Below are 24648 nucleotides of genomic sequence, written 5' to 3'. Positions count from 1 at the left end.
CAACCCAAGGGACTAAGCTGCTGAAGGTAGAACCAAACTACTCGTCGAGGTCATACTCGGACTCGCTGCCAAGTGAAGTTTTATCCTCCGCAAAAAGATTACAACAGCAAGGGTGAGTACTTAAGGTACTCAGCAAGACTTACTTTCCTCCATCTTAGATTAGTTCCATAGCATGCATATTAATCAAGTTAAAGCAAAAGTACACAATTGCATATGAGGTCTCCTAAAACAAACATATGTTTAGATCTGAACTCATTTGTTCAGCACCTAAACCATCATGATTTCCACTCTAAAATACATCATATAACCAAGTAAAAGAACCTATGTCCATATCCCATCAGTTCTGGAATTTTTTTTTGAGAAACAAGAGAAACATAAGCAATTGACAATGACATCAATATTAGCAAAACATGACAAAATTCTGCACCATTGTCCAGAACGAAAAATCATCAATAAAACACATCTAATACATGGTAAAAAGTCACTCATTCTAGGTTCATGTTCATCGCATCACAACCCCGGAATCGGAGGATCATTGGATCCACCCACAAGTGACCTAAAGTATAATGAATTCAGCAACATATACAAATATTGTATAACATGGATAAGCAACGGATATCATAACATGACTATGAGCAATAGAGTTGACATCTAGCAGTTAATTATATTACCAAAATAACAATGGTGTAAGTAAAGCATATATATGAGGGGTTCAACATTTCCAAAATGTATCCCGAGACCGACGCTTGACCATTAGTGACTTACATCTCATGTGTGAATTAACCAAGCATGTCCATGACCCTGGACAATGCTACTCGAATAGATTTAACCCTGCAGTGGTGTATAATTTTACCCTCACCCAAGCATTCTGACCTCTATTACAGAGGACAAGAAAGTCGGTGAACCACTATAAGACCTTTCCAACAAGTCGCCCTAACATAGTAGCTGCCCCTAGGTTCACTCCAGGGTGCTTCTAGAAAGCGTTGACCTGGTCCATAGGTTGCAGTCGAAGCCCAAAGTACAGTTATGGTTCCTCGTTTGCGGGTTGTGCGCCATCTAGCTAGGATGGGCACGAAAAGAGACACCATGTCCTTTTTACAGGACACCATGTCCGAAACCCCAAATCCAACCAAGGAAAATACCAACTAAAAATTTGCAGCTACTATGCTAAGCCTCGGTGGTACGATATAGCTTGGGATCAAATGCATAATAATTTATCCTTAAAGTGACTTAAGTGGGATAAAGAAGCAAATATCAGGGTACCCACTCCAGTCGATTCATTTTAGTTGCAATTTTAATTATCATAATCAGAGACATCACTCGCTGATCATGTCATGACTCTCAACCAAGGAGGTAAACCGCTAAGCCCGATGCCATGCTCAAAGTTACCAAGTCACCCAAGACCCAAAGAGCAAGGACCGATGCTTACAGCCCAACAACATAAATACCCAAACTTAGGATCATATCCAAACCAATGGCATACCAATCCCATGTTTACCACAAACAACTCCTACACATGCTAATGACCAACATTAACGGTAGTAAACAATCATTTAGAACCACAAGGGTAGTGTCTCCAACACAATCATGACATCACACCAAGCATGTCATATTCAAAATAGTAAAGTTGATACACCCTAAGGGCTGCTTGCCTTTTATCACCCTGCTGGTACAGTGAACCGTCGTCCCCACAATTCACACCCTCCTCATCACCTATGGCAATCCAAATAGAAGGAAAATAGGTCACTCATTCAACAATGGTTTTGTTCTCAGTACATAAATCAATGAAATGCCATGATGATGGTTTCATGATGCACATGCCATGATAATATAGAGCAATCAATTTGAGTTCATCACGAGCAAGCAAAAATCAAATGCGGTATCATAAGAATAGTCAAATGATCCATCGCATACATGCATTTTCAAGTATATGTACAACAGTGGTAAAACTAACATCACAGTGTAGATGGGGTTACAATATGAGTACAGCAATTTGATTCACTCATTTTGGAGATTCCTATCTCAAGATATGGAATCTACAAGTTTGCATGATTTGAATTACTACTTATTAAGGCACAAACTCTTCTCGGGTTTTTACAGACATGATCATGCAGCAAAACTCACACCACGGTGTAGATCTTTCAAAATTACGAATCTAGCAATTTGAATCACCCAAAACGGAGTTAGTATGAATTTTCTAGGATTTTTACAAGTTGCATATACAAATAAACAAAACTTGCAGACGTGGCTGGCTGTTATTTTCTGTTTAGAGGAGGTCGAAGAAGTTCAGTTCGTGAACTCTGAACTTAGAACATAGCTGCAGAGAAAGGTGGATTTCCAGCGGTTTTCTGAACTAAATCGCGAGCCGTTTGTTACGTTTGAAAGCTAGGAACATAGGGCATCTACAGGAAGTCTCATATTGACAAAATATCGCTTGAGAAGAGATGCAAGCATGCTTGAACAGCAGCACACACCGGAGCGTGCAGGGCAACACACCCAACATACCAGCATATACATGCATGGATGGCTACATACCAGGAATTCAAGGGGATAACAAGCAATGGGGGTAGATATCTCACCATAAACTCAATGCAAATGGTCGGGAAAGGAAGAAGAGGCTTCGGTGGTCAATGTCGTTGGCAGCAGGTTGGCACTGTCGTTCAGGTCACGGCGGCAGCTCGATGCAGGTGAACATCTGAAGTAACACGTACATCAAAAGGATGCACCACGGTACAGAGAATCTTAAGGACATGGCTGTTTCAGCAGAGGCTCACCGGAACTGTCAAAAAGGTTGCCGGAGTACGGTCGGAGTTGGAGAAGATGATGTCCGATCTCCTCCGTTGCTGCGAGATGGAGGGGGAAAGAAGGTCACCGAGAAGAACCAAGCCAAGGGGTACAAAATGACATGAACAGGGCTCCAGAATCTTGCCTCGGGAAAACTTGCCGGCGTCAATGGCGTCGAGACGGCCTTCTCGATCTAGGGCTACAGGAGGTTGGGGAAGAGGGGAGAAGTGGGGCTGAGGCTCCAGGAAGACTTATAAAGGTCAAGGGTATGTCCAAGAAGGCCTGGGCGTCGATGAACGGCGAGCACGTCGCCGACCTCACTGCCCGGTCATTGGCTGCCACGGGGAAGAAGACTGCTGCGCACACGTTTTCTGAAACTGAAAAAAAAACTGTTTGCTGTTTTCTGAAACTGCTCTCTGTTTTAACATAGTTGGGCAACCAAATGAGCTCAGAAATTTTTGAAAATTTTACAAAAAAATATATAACTATTTTTGGCATCTAGTAAAATTTTCAGCTCAAACGGAGTTGATTTGAATGGTTTACAAAATTGAGAACAGTGCAGCCAGAATTTGACAAAACCTGAAAACTGAATTATGTAGCTAGTATTTTGAGTGGAAAAACTAGAGCTATAAAGATATTTTGATGTACCTCAAGTAAAATAACAGTGGGTACATTTCAAGATAATCTAAACCACATTGGCAACATGATCCAAATAGTTTATTAAGTTGAAAAAGGCAATATGATCATAATAGCTCAATGGCAAAGTAAAAATAGCAATGAGCTACTATTATCTCATAATTTGGGATATGATAACCTAGCAGCAGTAAGGTGCTGACCAAGCATTACGGATTTTTTTTTAGAAAGGTTTAACATAATCACCATTATGAGGTGTAGTTTTCACATAACAAAGATAATGAGAAAAGTTTGAACTTCTATTTAATTTCATGATAAAGCAATGATGATGATGCATGTTATGAGAAGCATGATGCATAAGAAGGTATATCAAACATGATTAAACCAACTTAAGTGGCTGGATCACTACATTCTTTAAGAAAGAAGGACTCGCCGCCGCCGCCGCTCTCTTGCTTCACCCCTGACCTCTACCATACTTGCCTAGTTCCCAGCCTCAAAGAAAAACTTGCCCAGTTCCTCCGTCATGTCTAGTCTTGCTCCAAGTGCCCAACAGTGCCGCTATTCGAGTGTGTTGAAGAGTCCGACATCAACCCGGTTCCATCGAAGGCAATACTACCGATTAATTTTCTATTTAGACATCAATTTTTAGCTAAATTCTATGAATATCATCACATCTGATGTTTATCTCGCTATTAATTAATTGTTCCAAATGGAAGCTAAACGAATTTTATACTGCATGCGGCGATCTTTGGTTTAAGCAACTTGACTTTGATTCGGATGGTTCTTGAAGATCGATAACTGCCCGACTGCGAAAATAGTCACATACAGATTTGATACTCTTACCTTATCTCCCCATCTAAATTGCAAGTTTGATCGAAAGAAATCTAAATTGCAAGTTGTAAGCCATAGTTGGAAACGTATCTGGAAAGGATGAGCCATGAGCCAGTGCTGCCTTTTTTTTCAAAATGGGGAGCGTAGCCCCATGTGACATGAGGCAGCTTCGGAATTATCATTAGACATGCTTATACACGCAAATTGTGTTCGCGTACTCGTGTTATAATATTATTTGAGAAAATTTCTTCTTCTTTTAACTGATGATTAATTGCTTCACAGTTAACACTCGTGTTGCCATCGTGAGTCGGTTGCCTTCAGCGATAGAAGGGATCGAAGTGTATATAAATGGGCCTAGAAAATCTCGTTTAGCATCAGGCCAGCTTGCTGTTCTAAACGTTTCAATCACACAAACGTCTATTTTCCGCACGGTGCGGGAGCGTTTCGCTCCCACCTGAAGGGATTGGGCTCGTGGGCCGGCCCATTAACGAGCGATATATGGTCGGTTTTCTTCAGTTTTTGGATTTTATTTTGTTTCTTCCGCCTTTTCTTGTTTCTCCGGTTTTCGGTTTCGTCGGTCAGGTTTTTTAAACTTTTTAATCTAAAATTTTCAAATTTAAATGTTTTCAAATTTGTACGTTTTCTAATTAGTTTTTAATGTTTAAATATTTTTAGATTTGATTGTTTCTAAAGTCTGAACATGGATCGTGGATGCACATTTTGTTAGTACCAAGACAGAATCCTGCAGAAGAAAATCAAGAAAACCTTATGGCGCATATCCTTATAGGACGTTCATACTTTACCTACTATAATATCTTTACATGACCACAGGTTTGGATTTGCCAGATCGTAAATAAAATTCTTAATCCACTCCCTATGTGCACTTTGGATGCGCATAGTCTATTTTATTCCTTAAATATTAAGATGCAAATATCAAAATATTAACAACAATTTTCTCCATGTGAACTTGTGCAGTGCATCTTCAGCTTTTACTTGAGCCGATCTAAAGCAAACCAGCATCTTCAATTCTTTGTAAAACTAACTTAATAAATTATATATTTTGTTTCTACAGTTTGTAACATGAATTAATGTTTAGCCATCACCAACATTGGTTTATTGCATATGTTATGCGTAGTTCATACTTTTTCATATTTGTTTGGTTCAACAACATAGAAATTGTATACTATAATTACTTTTCCACTCCTCGTATGTCTATTCCTTAGAAAAATATCTTTATTTATTACCCTATTACCCCGCAACAACGTGCAGGAAATTATCTAGTTTCTGCAACACTTGTGGTTTGTTCCACGATATATCAATGTCGGCACAAAATAGGTGCTACCAAAAGTACATGCTACCAGGGCACAATAATGGTTCTGTGATTTTGGAGATCCATGTCAAAACTAGTCAATTAATGCATAAATAAAATTTGACTTTAAATAACGAAGTGCATAAAAAATTATCCTGGAAAATAATATATAGTACCTTCAAAATTTCTTTTTACACTCCAATATGCAAAGTCAGTGTTGTGAGAAACTCACGCATATACCATCACGAGATGACTTACGGGGGGAAGAAGTCACCGAGTAATACCAAGGATGGGATCAGTTAATGATGTACCCAGGTTTGGCCGCTCGCTCTGGAGGTAAAACCCTATTGTTACTTCTGCTATTATTGGTGGTATATGATTGCAAGAGAACTCGCCGGCCTAGACTATTATGACTAGCGCTAGGGCGAGTTGTACTAGCTCATCTCTCCTCTAGGGACCGTCCTATGCTACCTTATAAAGGGTGTAACACAGAGCTTAACCCGTATCGGTACGTGTCATAGAGTTCTATTACGGCTAAGCATGGAGCTTCTTCTATGAAAAACCTACTTGGCGTCCTAGCCGCTGACTCCTATTGACCGACGTCTTCTCTTATGCAAGCCCAATCTAGGATCGGCCGAACAACGAGCCTTCCTTGTCTCCTAGGCCGTCTTTGCATTGGGGTGCCCGTTTGGTATCCATATCAGCTAGTAACGATGCTATTAATATCAATCTCATCTCTCCATGCGTATAGTTGCCAAAACATTTAAATAATTTAGAAATAAATTGTAATAGAAAACTAGTGCAAAGCTCCATACACTACACTACTAGAAAAAGGTCTAGCCGTAAGAATGGTATTAGTGGCGCACCACTTTACTGGTGCTCCACTGCTATATAGTAGTGGCGCACCAAAAAATGGTGCTCCACTAGTAGCATATTAGCAATGGCGCACTAGTACAGAGATAGGCCACTACTAATTCTTGAGCTGGACTACAGCTGGACTACAGATGGATGTAATAGAAAACTAGTGCAATGCTATGTAACGTAGCAATGGCGCACCTATATGTGGTGCGCCACTGTGCTGGCCAAAATCACACACCTCCATGGCGCATCTGCGCGTGGTGCACCACTGTGCGCCCTCACCACCCCACGCGCACGCACCCAACATAGCCACGCACCCACCCACGCCCTCACCCACTCAGAAGTCAGAACCGACACCCACTCCTCTCCCTCTCAGAACCTCGATCTACTTTCTCTCTCCAAGCGCCCTCTCTCCAACCCTCTCCAAGCGCCGCCGCGTCTCACCCCTGCCATGGCCACGGAGAGGACGGTCGTGGTCGTGGCAGCCGCCGCCGCGACGACGCCAAGTTGCGCCACCGCCACGTGCTCCACCCCTACCGCGCGGACCTCCTCCGCGCCGCGCTCGCAGGCTACTCCTCCGCCGCCCGCCTCGACCTCACTCTCTGCCCGCGGGTCCCCGATGCCGCCCTGGGCGTGCGTGGGCGTAGAGGTGTAGACGGACGACAGCGCGGGCGCTTGGGCGCCTACTCTTCACCATGCCGGCCTCCTCGTCTTCTGTTGGTTCTGGATCCCGTGGCAGGTGCGCACACGGCAGCGGTCGGCTTGGTCCTCCAGGAAGCGGCCTTCTACTGGTCCTGGATCCCGTGGCAGGTGCGCACGCGGGGACGGCTCTGGCTAATTTGGTCCCCACGCCTACAAGCACAACAGCACATCGTTGGATGGCAGTCCTCTACATCCGCCGCCTCGAGCCGCCGTCCCGCGCCTTCGACCTCAAGATCCAGGCGCTCACGGAGGAGATTGATCCGCCGACCTTCGCAGTATGAGACGGCGTCGTCCTCGTCCACGACAGGGAGGTCGATGGAGAGCGAGGTGAGCACCGTCGCAGACCTCTGCGCCATCGCTGACATAGGCATCCCAAATGGGCCTGCCGAAGATGGTACCCGGGGTTTACTGGAAGCCCAATACCCGAAGAATAAGAAGATTCGGGAGCCCAAGATTTACTAAGGAAAGATAGAGTTGTAATAGGAAGTGTTGTTTGTAATCTGGCGGGATGAGTTAGAAACCGTCCCGGACTCTGTAAACTTGTATAGCACGAATCCCTCGGCTTCACCTCATATATAAGGGGGAGTCGAGGGACAAAGAATCAATCGAAACATTGTCTGCAAACCCTAGTTTTCATAGTCGTCGAGTACTTTTCGGCTGAAACCTTCGAGATCTACTTGCCCTCTACTTCTAACTAAACCCTAGCCTACAATCCATAGGCATTGACAAGTTAATCCCTTGTCAATTGGCGCCGTCTGTGGGAATTAGAGGCGTAAGGAGCTGATCTCGATGGCACGCTCAAGATCTTCGACATCGTCAACCGCAAGCAACACAATGGATCGAGGTAAACAGATCGCTACTGGTCTTGTCGATTTTGTTCCTCACCCACCCTCCCGTTTGGATGCATATGCGTATCTGGCGGAGCCCATGGAGATGACGTTCGGAAGGTTCCACTTTCGCGTCGAGAAGGAAGGATCGTACCGTGTCGAGATTCCGATTTCGTCGGGATCATCAGTGGCCGATTCCGATTTTTCAAGCTATGCATCGTCAAACGAGTCAGGAGAAGAAGAAACCTCGGCGACACGCTACGTCGACATCGAGCAAGAGAGAAACTCGCCAAGATCTTCAACGACATATCGTTTGAGTCATCTCGGACTCGTATATAAGCGATGGCTCAAGCGATGTCGACAGTCATGACTTCATCGACAAATCTCTCACAAGGCAAGGTCTTCATCAATCTCAACGATGATGTCACCAAACCCAACGTAGATCTGAGTACAAAGTATCATCAGTATTTACGCCATTGAAGATCAAGAAGAGACATCTCGAGGCTTTCGACAGCTTGGGAAATCCATACGTCGATCCCTCCAATCTGCGACAAGGCTTGGGCAACAAATACGTCGGGCCGCAGCCGCGAGATAGAGTTCAACTTTCACAAGCAGCGTGGGACAGAGCTGCGAGAGCTATGAACGGCACGTAACCAATGGCTACCACAGCCACACCAGAAGAATTGCAAGCATATCAATATAGGCTCGCACGAGCTGCCAGGGAATTGGAAAAACAGACAGCTGAGTTGAACAGGAGAAAGGAGGCAGCTTCTGCATCCAGCAGGAGAAGAGCAGATCTAAGTCGACAATCTAGAACTACGGGTGATAGCCATCGGGAGGCGCGGAACAGAGCAAGGTCAAGATTGCAACACATACCCGAAGCGGAAAGAGAACACTTGGTTCAAAACCTCGACATGTCCTTTATGTCGATAGATACAAGAGGAAACATCATCCCTAAGACACCGTGAGGCTGGGTATATGGCGACACATGCCTTTATCCTTGCATCTAAACCACCTCCGTGTGACCCAAGGGAAACACTGTACAATATGGCGGTAGCAGGAGTTGGAGATATGGGGACAGCGTTTATATCAACGCCTCCCGAAGGAGTGGCAAGGCAAAATAGTCCGCGACCCGCAAAGAAGAACAGCGGCAAAGACTGAAGGGCCAAGTGGAGCAAGAGACACAAAGAAGACAAGCAAGAGTCGACAGAGCGCGGCAAAGCAGAAGGGATCCGCGGCAAGCCCCAGACCTCCACGACGAAGCTCTGAGCGGCTGACCAAGCTTCCCGCGGAGAGTCCGAAACACGCGAGGTCCCTCAGGAGTCAAGTTACCCGATAATTTCACGAAATTCGACGGCCTTCAAGATCCCGAGGATTGGCTAGTCGACTATCCGGAGACGGTGAAGCCGACAGAGGAACTAGAGCAACAGCCATGCAAAGCATCCAGGTGCACCCGAGTGGTGCCGCACGATCATGGATAAAGAAACTCGCTCCAGATCCATCGACACTGGGAAAGTTTCGAGGACGTGTTCGTCAAGAACTTCAGATCCACGTGCAAAAAACCCGCATCGTTAGAGGAGTTGAGAGCGTGTCGACAAAAGCCGATGAGCCAATGAGAAAGTACATCCAGAGGTGGAATATCATCAAAAACTCGGCAGAAAACATATCCGACGAGAGAGCAATAGATGCGTTTGTCGCAGAGTCGCGTGGAGACTTTGTCGAGGATTTGGGAAGGACCAATCCAAGGACAAGATCCGCGTTAATGGAGATAGCAAATAAATGGGCAGATGGAGAAGACGCTGTCCACAACAAACGACACAGTCGCCGCAGGAGGACCGTGGTCGAAACTATCAACCGAGGCGAAGATTTCCTCGGACGTACCGGAACTACGACGCCCAGGGACAAATTTCGGCAGGTTTTCGGACAAATACAGGAGGCAACGAGAGATGATTACCGAGAAGCAAAGAACAGCGAGGTGATAATAGGGATGATTCACGCAACAGGCAAAATAGTGGGCCGAGGTTTCCAAGACCTTTCGTGTCCCCCGAGGAAATGCTGAACGGACCGTGCCGGATGCACTTCTTCCTCGACAAAGAACGGGAAAAGACAATCGGGCACCTGCAGAAGACCGTCGAAATTTTCGTGCAATGTTCGGATACGCGAGAAAATGCTCACGCTCGAGCAGCACAGAGAAACCCTCGGGAGCCTAGGAGCGAGGTTCATCTACCGCCACCTCCTGCGATTACAGAGGACAATCGACACCAGCTAAGAATAGCGGCAGCACCTGCACCACCACCCTATGTTGATCCTAACTCCAACGGAGCAGTGTTGATGATTCGTAAGGGAAGGCCGTCCAATAGAGCTCAAAAAGTAATCTCACGACAGGTGTTTATGGCAGAGAAAATGCCTCCACCAACAGTTGAGTACCTTAATTGGTCGGGACAAGATATCGGCTTCACAATAGCGGCATCATCCGCAGCAAGTTCCTCGACCAGGGCAGTCAGCACTTATTCTGCACGCCAGCTTATCGCAGGATTTGATGTCTCTCGAGTGTTCATAGACGGCGGCAGCAGCTTGAACCTCATGTATGCAGATACATTGAGGAAGATGAACATATCCTTAGCAAACTTGAAACCAACGAGACACAAGGTTCCACGGCATCACACCAGAGAAACCAAGTTATCCATTGGGAAAAATCAATCTCGATGTTCAATTTGGGACCCGAGAAAATTATAGAATCGAGAAGCTTGAATTTGAAGTCGTGGATTTTCCATCACAATACCACGCTCTGTTGGGACGACCAGCATATGCTAGATTTATGGCGTACCACACTATACATACCTGTTGTGGAGGTTGCCCGGACCAAGAGGACCAATCACGCCAAGGGAAGCTTTGCCTTAGCCGATAAGTGCGACAAGGATTTTCACAAAGTTGGCGTAAACTTTCGGGATGCAAGCCGAGTACTTGGCGTCAAAAAGCATGACTGATTACGACGCATGCGCCGACTGGAAGGCCAAATAAAGAATCAACTTTCAACACAGAGAAAAATTCTAAGGAGGTGCAGATTCACCCGACAGATCCAAAAAGACGACATCTATCGCAAACGATATGGATATCGCATAGGAAAGCGCGCTCGTCAAGTTCCTCCGTGAGAACCGGAAAATCTTTGCATGGTGTCCAGCTGACATGCCAGGAGTACCTGTGGAACTTGCCGAGCACCACCTAAATTCGGATCCAACAAATAAACCAATCGACAACCTTTGCGGCGTTTTCGGAACCAAACCGCAAAGCCATGCTTTCAGAAATAAATCGACTCGAAGAAGCTGGTTTTATCGTAGAAATATCTACGTAAGCCACATGGGTAGCTAACCCAAAGTGATGGTGCCGAAGAAAAACACGACAGTCCTTCGCATGTGCGTCGACTTTACGTGTCTCAATAAACATTGTCCTAAGGATCACTTTCCCTCCCAAGGATCGATCAAATTATCGACTCCACGGCAGGTTGCGAACGTCTTTCCTTCTTGGATGCATACTCGGGTTATAACCAGATCAGATTAAAAGAAGATGATGAAGCCAAGACAGCGTTTATTACACCTTACGGCGTGTTTTGCTACACGCCACTGCCCTTTGGTCTAAAACATGCGGGAGCAACATATCGAGGATGATGCGTAAGTGTTTAGCAACACAGATCGGGAAAAACGTGCAAGTATACATCGATGATGTCGTCATAACATCAAAAAGGGGACAACATTGATCGAGGATCTCAAAGAAACTTTTGACAACCTCGACAAATTCTGCCTCAAACTGAACCCGACGAAGTGTTCTTTTGGCGTCCCAAACAGGAGAACTTCTCGGGGTTTCTAGTTTCGGCAAGAGGGATTGAAGCAAATCCCGACAAAATACAAGCCATAGTAACAATGAGAAAGCCAACAAAGTTGAAAGAAATACAGCAGCTAATCAAGCGAGTCGCAGCCTTTGAGCAGGTTCGTCGCCGGGTTAGGAGAAAAGCGTTACCATTTTATGCGCCGATAAAACAAGGAGATAAATTCCAGTGGAACGAAGAGGCCGACAGAGCTTTCGAGGATCTGAAGCGAAAAATCTCGACACCACCAATCCTGGTGGCTCCAAAGGAAAAGGAACCTCTCCCGTCGTATATTGCAGCCACGCCCCAAGTGGTTAGCACAAGTATTAGTTGTCGAAAGAGAGGAAGAAGGGAAAATCCATGGAGTGCAGCGGCCAAGATACTTCGTGAGCGAAGTCTTGTCACCTTCAAAACAAAGGTACCCTCGGTATCAAAAGCTAGCATATGGAGTGTTCACGACACGAAAATTGCGCCACTATTTTTCGGCACACCCGATCATAGTGGTCAATGAAGCTCCCTTGTCAAATATACCGAATAACCCGAAGCTACGGTCGTGTCTCCCTTTGGGGAATAGAACTTTCCCTCGGGACATCACGTATGAAAAAGAAAAGCAATAAAGTCGCAAATACTGCCAGGACTTCATCGCGAGAATGGATGGAGTTACAAAATACAGGACCTCCAGATTTATCGAGAACTTGGACCATGAACTTTGATGGGTCCAAGAGACTAGAAGGAGTCAAGCGCGAGAGTAGTACTCATATCACCTGAAGGCGACAAATTGAAGTACATCCTCCGGATGACGTTCCTTAACGCATCTAACAATGAAGCAGAATATGAGGCTCTCATACACGGGATGAAGATGGCGAAAGCCTGTGGAGCAACTCGAGTAAAAATCTTTGGCGACTCACAGTTGGTGGCTCAGCAAGTTATGAACCAATGTGATGCAATCAATGATAGCATGATGGCATACAAGGAGGTGTACAACGAGCTTGAGAAGTTATTCGACGGATGCGAAGTAAATCATATTAGCAGGTTGAGCAATGACGAAGCCGACGTTCTTGCAAACATCGGGTCACAGTGCCTTCCAGTCCCGCCAGGTGTATTCTGGGAAGAGATAACAGAAAGATCCACTAAGCCAACAAAGTCAAAAAAGAAGGAGAAGAAACCCTCGGGGGCTGCCAAGGAAAAGCAAGAGGACGAAGAAGAGGATCAGGACTTGGTCATGGTGATACAGATACCGTGGATGCAGCCGTACATATCATACATCATGAGGAAAGAAATACCCGATGATCCAGTTGAAGCAAGGCGAGTAATTCGACGCTCCAAAGCTTTTACGGTGGTCAAGGGAGAATTGTATAAGCGAAGTATTTCAGGCGTTTTGCAAAGGTGCGTTACACCCGAAGAAGGAAGAATAATCCTGAAGGACGTACACGAAGGAATATGTGGCCACCACGCAAGTAGTCGAGCTATCGCAGCCAAGGTTTTTCGGGCAGGATTCTACTGGTTGACAGCAATCGAGGACGCCAAGGACATAGTAAGAACTTGCGACGCATGTCAAAGGTTCGCCGCAAAACCTCACTCTCCAAAGCGGCAGAGCTAGCACCAATACCATTGTCTTGGCCCTTTGCTCAATGGGGACTTGATATGGTGGGTAAGTTACACAAATCCTGGCCAGGAGGAAAGGAGTACATGCTAGTAGCCGTCGATAAGTTTACAAAGTGGATAGAAGCGAAGCCGATAAATTCACCGATGGAGCATCCGCAGAAAATTCGTAAAAGGCCTCGTCTTCAGATTTGGAGTGCCCCACAAAGATCGTCACGTACAACGGCAGCAACTTCACATCCCATGAATTCAAAGATTATTGCGAAGAGGTGGGTATTAAGCTGAACTTTGCGTCGCTTGCACATCCTCAAACCAATGGGCAAGTCGAGAAAGCCAATGGCATCATCTCGCAATGGTATCAAGAAGCGCTTGTTAGGACCACTCGGAAAAAGCTCGACATACCCGGCCGTAAGAACTACCAAGCGTGTTGTGGAGCATCCGAACAACACCAAACACAGCAACGCGGGAAACTCCGTTTTTCCTGGTTCATGGAGCAGAGGCAGTATTACCAATCGAGATAGAGCACAACTCTCCACGTGTCGCTGAATATGATGAAGAAACGTCGAGAAGAGCGCTAGAAGATGACGTCGATGCACTTGATGAAGCTCGAGATGAAGTATTATCTCGGGTAACTAAATATCAGCAGGACTTGAAAAATTACCACAGCCGACGATTGCGGCCAAGATCTTTTCAGGTGGGAGACCTAGTCCTTCGACTCACGCAAAAAAGTCATGAAAAACTCGAGTCACCGTGGCTTGGCCCTTACATCGTCACGGAAGTAATCGGAGGAGGAGCATACAGAATAAAGGACAAGAAGACAGGGGTGGAGGAGCCAAACCCCGGAACGTGGCGCAACTTAGGCGTTTTACGCCTAGAGTCAAAATATAGTCTTTGTAAAGCTTCAATGTACTGAAACGCCCGCGAGTCTTCAGACGCACTCTTTTCCTTTTTCGGGGCACCGAGTGGGGCCGGAGAAGGTTTTTAATGAGGCGGGCTCGCGGTGCTGCAATATAATAAAGATAGTGACAATATAACTTTTCTTCTTTATCGACATGACCAAAGTCTTCGCTCCGACGAATTTCAATATAGTTCATCGACAAAAGAAAAACCTTGCCTTGGTATTCAGATACCTCGTGAGTAAACAAAAATACAAAATAGTACTCAATAAAAAGCTCGGGGGATCATATTCGCCTTAAAAATATAAATGCCTTGGTTCAAAACCTCGCAAACATACAAATATAGTAAAGAGTCACCGAAACACTCGGGGGCTAAACAAACAGAGAAATATAATGATTGCTTTACAATATAGTCATGGATTACAAAGAAGAAATATCTACAAGAAGAAAATAACTAGTCTTGATTCAATATGTCATCAAGAGTAATTCTGTTTTCCTCAGGAGCGGCACCAAGGAAATCGGCATAATGGCCATCGGCAAAAAAGTCGGCATCCATCCGAAGCAGGTCCTCAATCATTTCTTCGGCTATAGGCGTAACCTTTGTGTTAATCCTGTCAATACCAACTCTCCGACGTTTTACCTTTTGATGAACCCTCTCGACAACCTGGGTAAGGTCAAGCTTCGAGTGGCAGATCTGGAGCATGATAAGAGCAAATCTGGCGCCAGCTACCAGTTGGGCTTTGACAAAATCATGGATATCAAGCGCGCATCCTTGAACCTTTCCATCAATTCAGAAGAGTTTTTGGTTGGACGTTCCGAGGAAACATGGAGTTGTAAACCATGGACAAGGACTTGGTACAGAAGTCAAGGAAATCGCGAGTTTGAGAGGCGCGATCTTGAAATCTGACAATTTGGCGGGTCCTCTCCGGGGTAGCCCAAAACAAAGAACCATGGTCCAGGGAAAGATTAACAAGGAGGGTTGTCCTAGCATTTACCCTCTCTTCTTCGGCAGCAGCATCAGCAAAGGCACCTATCAAAACAAAGAAGTGGAAACCTTTAAAAGACAGTAGCATGAAGATGGAACATATCAAAGGATGAAACAGGCATACCCGACATATCTACACTGGCTTCATTCATTAATTCGAGCATGAAATTTTCTCGAGTAGTCGCCTTTTCAGCTTCAGAAGCAGCAATTTCTTTGGCAGCCACGGCTTCGCGAGCTTGCTGAAGCGCAACTTTTTCGGCTTCAGATGACCTACGAGATTGCTCCATCATCACAAGTGTTTGTTTCTTCGCATACTGAAGTTGCTGCCGAAGTTCATCCAGTTCTTGCGACAAGGTATCGTCGACAGGAGCGGTATCAACAAAAGCCCTCCTCGCGTGGGAAGAAGAAGGCGAAACATTCGAAGGAGCGGAAGATGGAGTATAATTATCAAATATCAACTGAAATTTAAACAAGACAACATCAAACAACAAGCAAGGATAGAAGTTTTCATTAATTTCTTGAAGTAATTACAAGGGCATTACAGTGGAGCTAAGGAAGTACGTGTCGCCAAAATGACTACTTTGGCGACAAGATCAAAAGAAATAGAAAGAAAAACAGAGGCATGCAACTAGACCTCCGGCCTTGACGAGCTAGGAGTCGAAGCTGGCTTGATCCCCAGATAGGCCAAGATCTTCTTTGTGTTGGGCTTGGCTGCCTTAATCAGCGACCTCCACCGTGATTGTTCTATCTGCTCGGTGTCGCCAACTTTCATCCAGTCAATAGACTGTTGACTGTCAGCAACCAATGCGACAGTGCTCTCAACGGCAACCTTCATATTCTCTTGGCGCACCTTTAGTCCAAGGTCTTCCGACGTATTGAACATCTTGGCAAGATTAAGGAAAGTCGCGGGTTCTTCTTTCTTCGGGAAGAAGTAAGGGAACAACGCTGACAATCCTGCATTAGCATTCGCCACGCCTTCACGAATTTCGCGCCCGTGAAACTCCAGAAGAGAAAGTGCGTCAAGGAGAGGATCGTTGACAGGATTATCCAGATCAAAATCCTGGTTTGTTTGGGCTGCCACACGAGACAAGACATCACCAACAACCAAGAAACAGAAGTGCAGAAAATAAAAGGGATTGATAATATTACTCGTAGTACGTCGACTTTGCGACTTCAAACGCTTGAGGATTCCTTCGTCACGAGAAGCTTGTGCAGCTTTGTGCTCATCCAAGGCAGTTGTCGCATCCTCAAGTTTCTTCTGCAGTTCCTCGACACCGCAGCTTTCGCCTTAGCTTCATCGCCTTCGACCTTGGCTTTGCTAGCAGCGAGTTCGGCTTTCTTGCGAGCCGCCTCACTTTGCTCAAGTTTTTGAGCCGCTGCGTCGGCCGGCGCGTTCGTTAGCCTCTTCAAGTTTCTCTGTCGAGATATGGAAAAAAGAGAGAAGAAAGATCAAAAAATCGCGGCAAGTAACAGGAGTGACAAATTAAGGAAAAACGACAAGTATGAAAGTCGTTACCTTCGGCTCTATTAGCATATTCACGGTACCCAATAAATTGGGAACCGATGCGGAGAAGATCCTTGATCATAGGCTGTTCAACGTGAACACAGTAAGAGAAACATCGGCATAAAAAAAAAAAAAAAAAAAGAAGAGATGTGAAGAAACAAAATAAAGAAAATATAGATGTCGACAAACTTACATCATCTAGGAGCGGGGCGACGAATCGCCTAACCGAGGGGCAGGATCAACAATATTTTCAACCCGTGCCCTTTTTGGTGAAGGGGCACGGGGCTCGAAGGAGTAGATGTATCAACATTTTGTTGAGGAGGCGACGATTCCTCCCCTTCAACTGGTTTTTCTGAAATAACTAAAGTATGTGACGTGCTCGTTCGAGCAGCCACATCTAAAGTTGGTGTTTCTTCATCATCACTGTGACAAAATAGTGGCAGCATAAAAGCAAGGCAAAATAAAATTCTTCAAATAAAAAAGGAAAAGAGCAAGGAACCTACGAGCTGATGATACTCTCGATGTATGGATCATAAGCTGCTTTTCGAGGTGCAGAGCAGCTTTCTTCGGGTTTCGAGGTCCCGAATCTTCGGCATTGCTCCTTTTCCTTTTGCTCTTCGGAGAAACAGCAGGAGGAGGAGATTGCGCTGATGTTGTATCTTCGTGAGGCAGCATCCTTCTCGGTAGATCCCGCAGATTTTCGAGAATCTGCGGGTTCATTCACAAAGAGGGGTTTCCTGGCTGACATCATCGACAACGGCTCTTTCTTCGACCTCTCCATCCTCAGGAAGAGGAGGAAGGGAAGCCATAGTAGGATGATTCTACAAGGAAATAGTGACAAAAGAGAATAAGTGAGATACCACTGCAATAAGATACGAGGAACGATTCGTAACAAGATAGAACTTCGAGAAGAGAAATTACCTCGGGAAGAGGATTGGAAGCACCGTATGGTTCCACTCGACAGGAGGAGGGAATAGGATCCTTCTTGCCTAGTCGAGAAATTCTTCGAACCAATTTTTCCAAGTCCTTTACGTAAAGATCACCGGAGATTCTCGTTGGCGTCATTTTCACCGTAATACGTCCAAAGGGGATTTTTGCGAGCCTGAAGAGGCTGCACTCTAATCCTAAGGAAGTAGGCGATAATTTGAACACCAGATAGCTCTTTGCCTCGAGTGTTTTGAAGATGACGGATACGAGCCATGAGCGCCTCGTCGCCTTTTTCTCTTCTTCGAAGCTTCGGCATCCCAGAACGGCGACGCTGAATCCCGGCACTTCCGTCAAAAGGAACTATGTTGTGCTCCACAGAATTGGCGCTTTCTTCGTGGATGTAGAGCCACTTTTTGCGCCATCCTTGGACGAGAATCAGAAACTTGACGTCGAAATAATCGACATCAGTCCGAACACAGATAACAACGCCACCTATGTTATAAGTGACGTTGTGGGAGCCATTACGGCGGAGGCAGAAAATGCGCTTCCACAGAGCCCAATTGGGAGGGATTCCAAGGAAGCATTCGCAAAGTGTGATAAAAATAGAAATGTGAAGGATGGAATTGGGAGTCAACTGGTGCAGTTGAATCCCATAAACGAAAAGGAGGCCGCGGAGGAAATCGTGGATTGGGGTTGAAAGGCCGCGGATCAGGTGATCAACAAAACTAACCCGATACTCCATTGGAGGCTTGGGGTAGCTTTCTTCGCTAGGAAAGCGGATGGCGTCCTCCTTCGTCATGAGGCCGAGCCTCTTTAGCGTGTTGATGTCTTGATTGGAGATTTTGGATCTCTCCCACTCAAGATCCTCGGCGGCCATCTTGGATTCCGGCGTGCTGTGGCGAGTCAGACGTGTGCGCGGTGGCATCAACGGCAGTGAGCAGAGCAATGTATGTGCGTACGGAAGATTGGAGAGAGTTGGGCGCAGGGGAAGTTTTGCGAAGAGGAACAGGTAAGCGGCGCAAGCAAGGGGATGAACGGAGGTTGAAGAAGGGTTTATATAAGAATCAGGTGAAGCAGTGTGCCGTTGGATGAAGAAATCGTGTGGTGAGAATAGATCTTCTAGACACAAGGGCAAAACAGTATTTTTATTGAGATAGGCGTTACCGTACGTGCGCCAGGAAAAGCGGAGGACGTGTGTCCCCCACTTGCACGACGTGTCAACATGGTCGAAGCAATGGACCCACAGGGCAGAGAACTCACGACTATTCGAGAAGGATGAAGTAAATTTGATTAAGGGAAGTATGTCGACAAGAAAAATAAAAGAAAAGTGGCGACAGAAAGAATTATTCAATACTTCGGGAGCCTTTGATCAAATACAAGTTTTTGCCCAAATGCTCGGGGGCTACTTCAGAAAAAAGTAAATTTTCGAGTATGACAAATATAGAAATTGCGGGAGCCTACAACCAAGCACAAGTCCTTGGCTGTAGCCTCGGGGGCTACTCCCATCGGGAGCGCTGTTCGCGCACCCGAGAGATAAAAAAAGAGAGAAGAAGAAAGAGATCATATTGGGAAGTAATGAAAATATAGCGACAAGGTGGACTAAAATGTTGAGCCTACAACCAAGCACAAGTTCTTGGTTGTAGCCTCGAAACTACTCCCATCGGGAACGCTGTTCGCGTGCCCGATGAAATTAACAAAAATAGAAAAACAAGAGAGTATATTTCGAGTTATAATTAACTCTACATATACTCCCATCGGGAGAACAATATAAGTCATATATGACTCGATAAAATGTGCCATTCCAACAGCCGGAAAAGCACTCGACAATATATTCTCAGAACGCCGAAGTTGCGATCAATTTACGAATCTTTGCAAATTTGCGAAGGTAAGACCCCAGATCCGTTCTGCCTGGCGTGGCATCGCCAAAGACTGCGTCACATTTTTATCCGTATCAACAGATACGAAGAAAATCCTAACGGACGCGTTAGGTACCCGATAAATTTGACTCGGGACTCGACAGAATGGTAAGACCTTAAGCGGCACTCCGTCGACGTTTACACCCGTATCCCGAGATCATGTCCGGGGACGTGATTTTGAAGTAGGTTTTTGCGGATTGCCACTAGAGCAGTTAACTAGTACCTGATCCGTCGGATGAACTAGCCCCAATTACCGCATCCCTGTACAATATAGAATTTTATGTGAAGAAATATAAAAGGTTAAAGCTTTCGAGTAAAAATAAACAATGGAGATTTTCCCTGACTCTACGATTCAAGCAAAATCTCGGGGGCTACTGACATAGGCATCCCAAATGGGCCTGCCGAAGATGGTACCCGGGGTTTACTGGAAGCCCAATACCCGAAGAATAAGAAGATTCGGGAGCCCAAGATTTACTAAGGAAAGATAGAGTTGTAATAGGAAGTGTTGTTTGTAATCAAGGGATGAGTTAGAAACCGTCCCGGACTCTGTAAACTTGTATAGCACGAATCCCTCGGCTTCACCTCATATATAAGGGGGAGTCGAGGGACAAAGAATCAATCGAAACATTGTCTGCAAACCCTAGTTTTCATAGTCGTCGAGTACTTTTCGGCTGAAACCTTCGAGATCTACTTGCCCTCTACTTCTAACTAAACCCTAGCCTACAATCCATAGGCATTGACAAGTTAATCCCTTGTCAATCGCGCCCTTGCTCCGCCGGCGACATGCGCGTGCTCCGGCTCCACCGGCGGCCGTCCACGCCTCCCTCCGCCGGCGACATGCGCGTGCTCCAGCTCCACCGGCGGTCGTCCACGCCTCCCTCCGTCGGCGACTGATGTCTACGCACGCTTCTATTCGTGTAGACAGTGTTGGGCCTCCAAGAGCAGAGGTTTGTAGAACAGCAGCAAGTTTCCCTTAAGTGAATCACCCAAGGTTTATCGAACTCAGGAAGGTAGAGGTCAAAGATATCCCTCTCAAGCAACCCTGCAATTATGATACAAGAAGTCTCTTGTGTCCCCAACACACCTAATACACTTGTCAGATGTATGGTGCACTAGTTCGGCGAAGAGATAGTAAGATGCAAGTGATATGGATGAATATGAGTGGTAATAACAATCTGAAATAAATATGGCAGCAAGTAAACATGCAGTAGAACAGTAAATAAACGGTGATTCGATATTTGGAAACAAGGCCTAGGGATCATATTTTCACTAGTGGACACTCTCAACAATGATCACATAAATAAATAACTTCTCTTCACTTGTACTACTCTTAAACACTCTCTTGTTGGATAACAAACACCATTCATTGTGTAGGGCTACAAAAGCACACCTCTAGCCGGAGTAAACAAGCTCCACAACATCCGGAGTTCATATTAAAGTAACCTCTAGAGTGCATAATAGACCGAGTACTAACATAGCATACACACTGTCAATAATAGCTATGAAAGGGGGAATAGATCGCATCAATACTATCATAGTAATAGTTAACTTCATAATATACAAGAGATTACAATCATAACCTACGCCAAGTACTACATGATGCACACACTGTCAACATTACATCATGGAGGAGGAATAGACTACTTTAATAACATCACTAGAGTAGCACATAGATTAATAGTGATACAAAGCTCATGATCACATAAAGATCACATGGGAGAGAGAGATGAACCACATAGCTACCGGTAGAGCCCTCAGCCTCGGGGGAGAACTACTCCCTCCTCATCATGGGGGACAACAATGGCGATGAAGATGGCGGTGGTGTCGATGGAGATGACTCCGGGGGCAATTCCCCGTCCCGGCGGCGTGCCGGAACAGAGACTTCTGTCCCCCGAAACGGAGTTTCGCGATGGTGATACGTCTTCGACGTATCGATAATTTCTTATGTTCCATGCCACATTATTGATGATATCTACATGTTTTATGCACACTTTATGTCATATTCGTGCATTTTCTGGAACTAACCTATTAACAAGATGCCGAAGTGCCGATTCTTTGTTTCTGCTGTTTTTGGTTTCAGAAATCCTAGTAAAGAAATATTCTCGGAATTGGACGAAATCAACGCCCGGGTTCCTATTTTGCCCGGAAGCATCCAGAACACACGAGAACCGCCAGAGAGGGGGCACAGGCCCACCAAACCCTAGGCCGGCGCGGCCAAGGGGGGGCCCGCGCCCCCCTATAGTGTCGGCGCCCCTTCGACCTTCTGACGCCGCCTCTTCGCCTATATAAAGCCCCTGGACCTAAAACCTCGATACGAAAAAGCCACGGTACGAGAAACCATCCAGAGCCGCCGCCATCGCGAAGCCAAGATCTGGGGGACAGGAGTCTCTGTTCCGGCACGCCGCCGGGACGGGGAAGTGCCCCCGGAAGGCTTCTCCATCGACACCACCGCCATCTTCATCAACGCTGTTGTCTCCCATGAGGAGGGAGTAGTTCTCCATCGAGGCTCGGGGCTGTACCGGTAGCTATGTGGTTCATCTCTCTCCTATGTACTTCAATACAATAAACTTCAATACAATAATCTCATGAGCTGCCTTACATGATTGAGATTCATATGATGATGCTTGTAATCTAGATGTCGTTATGCTAGTCAAGTGAATTTTACTTATGTGATCTCCGAAGACTCCTTGTCCCACGTGTGTAAAGGTGACAGTGTGTGCACCGTGTGGGTCTCTTAGGCTATATTTCACAGAATACTTATTCACTGTTATGAATGGCATAGTGAAGTGCTTATTTATATCTCTTTATGATTGCAATGTGTTTTGTATCACAATTTATCTACATGCTACTCTAGTGATGTTATTAAAGTAGTTTTATTCCTCCTGCACGGTGTAATGGTGACAGTGTGTGCATCCGTGTTAGTACTTGGCGTAGGCTATGATCATGATCTCTTGTAGATTATGAAGTTAATTATTGCTATGATGGTATTGATGTGATCTATTCCTCCTACATAGTGTGAAGGTGACAGTGTGCATGCTATGTTAGTACTTGGTTTAGTCGTGTTGATCTTTCATGCACTCTAAGGTTATTTAATTATGAACATTGAATTGTGGAGCTTGTTAACTCCGGCATTGAGGGTTCGTGTAATCCTACGCAATGGTGTTCATCATCCAACAAGAGAGTGTAGAGTATGCATTTATCTATTCTGTTATGTGATCAAAGTTGAGAGTGTCCACTAGTGAAAGTCTAATCCCTAGGCCTTGTTCCTAAATACTGCTATCGCTGCTTGTTTACTGTTTTACTGCGTTACTACTGCTTCGTTACTACTGCTTGTTTACTGTCCTGGGCAAAGCACTTTTCTGGTGCTGTTGCTACTACTTATTTATACCACCTGTATTTCACTATCTCTTCGCCGAACTAGTGCACCTATTAGGTGTGTTGGGGACACAAGAGACTTCTTGCTTTGTGGTTGCAGGGTTGCATGAGAGGGATATCTTTGACCTCTTCCTCCCTGAGATCGATAAACCTTGGGTGATCCACTTAAGGGAAAACTTGCTGCTGTTCTACAAACCTCTGCTCTTGGAGGCCCAACACTGTCTACAGGAAAAGGAGGGGGCGTAGACATCAATGGCGGCGGCATCCCTGGAGTCTTTATGGAGTTTCGTCAATTCGTGTCGGGTTTTTAGGTCACGAGAAATTATATAGGCGAAGAGGCAGAGTCGGAGGAGCCAGGGGGCTCCCTCCCCATAGGCTGGCGCGCCCCCCTCCAGGCCGCGCCACCCTGTGGTCTGGGGGCCCTGGGCCTCCTCTCCGGCTCCCCTTCGGTGTTCTGGTCCGTCTCGGTGAATTAAGATATCTGGCTTTTGTTTCGTCCAATTCCGAGAATATTGCCCGAACAGCCTTTCTGGAACCAAAAACAGCAGAAAACAAGAACTAGCACTGTGGCATCTTGTTAATAGGTTAGTTCCGGAAAATGCATAAAATCATTATAAAGTGTGAGCAAAACATGTAGGTATTGTCATAAAACTAGCATGGAACATCAGAAATTATAGATACGTTGGAGACGTATCAAGCATCCCCAAGCTTAGTTCCTACTCGCCCTCGAGTAGGTAAACGATAACAAGGATAATTTTTGAAGTGCCATGCTATCATAATCTTGATCAATACTATTGTAAAGCATATGAGATGAATGAAGTGATTCGAAGCAATGGTAAAGACAATGACTAAACAACTGAATCATATAGCAAAGACTTTTCATGAATAGTACTTTCAAGACAAGCATCAATAAGACTTACATAGGAGTTAACTCATAAAGCAATAGATTCTTAGTAGAAAGTTTTGAAGCAACATAAAGGAAGATATAAGTTTCAGCAGTTGCTTTCAACTTCAACATGTATATCTCATGGATAATTGTCAACACAAAGTAATATGATGGATGCAAATAAGCAAATATGTAGGAATCAATGCACACAGTTGACACAAGTGTTTGCTTCTAAGCTCAACATAAAGTAAAAGAAAGGCCCTTCGCAGAGGGAAGCATGGATTACTATTTTTGTGCTAGAGCTTTTATTTTGAAATCATAGAAACAATTTTGTCAACGGTAGTAATAATTCATATGTGTTATGCATAAGATATCCTATAAGTTGCAAGCCTCATGCATCGAATACCAATAGTGCTCGCACCTTGTCCTAATCAGCTTGGATTTCCATGAATTATCATTGCATTACATATGTTTCAACCAAGTGTCACAAAGGGGTACCTCTATGCCGCCTGTACAAAGGTCCAAGGAGATAGATCACATTTGATTTTTCGTTTTTGATAGATCTCAACTAAGGACATCCATACCGGGACAACATAGAAAACAGATAATGGACTCCTCTTTAATGCATAAGCATTCAACAACGGATAATATTCTCATAAGAGATTGAGGATTAATGTCCAAACTGAAACTTCCACCATGATACATGGCTTTAGTTAGCGGCCCAATGTTCTTCTCTAACAATATGCATACT

At 45.2% G+C, this 24648-nt stretch overlaps 1 long non-coding RNA gene across 1 annotated transcript; it reads right to left on the bottom strand.

Annotated features, from left to right (window-relative positions):
• Positions 1-1385: 1385 nt before the first annotated feature.
• Positions 1386-3163, bottom strand: LOC127293004 (uncharacterized). The gene is made up of 4 exons (XR_007845530.2): positions 2930-3163; positions 2775-2843; positions 2580-2695; positions 1386-1713 (listed from the first exon to the last, which is right to left on the bottom strand). It is a non-coding gene; the product is annotated as an uncharacterized lncRNA (long non-coding RNA).
• Positions 3164-24648: the final 21485 nt, after the last annotated feature.

This window comes from Lolium perenne, chromosome 4 (genome assembly GCF_019359855.2).
Source record: "Lolium perenne isolate Kyuss_39 chromosome 4, Kyuss_2.0, whole genome shotgun sequence".
Classification (NCBI taxonomy): domain Eukaryota; kingdom Viridiplantae; phylum Streptophyta; class Magnoliopsida; order Poales; family Poaceae; genus Lolium; species Lolium perenne.
This window is presented reverse-complemented; position numbering and strand designations above follow the sequence as displayed.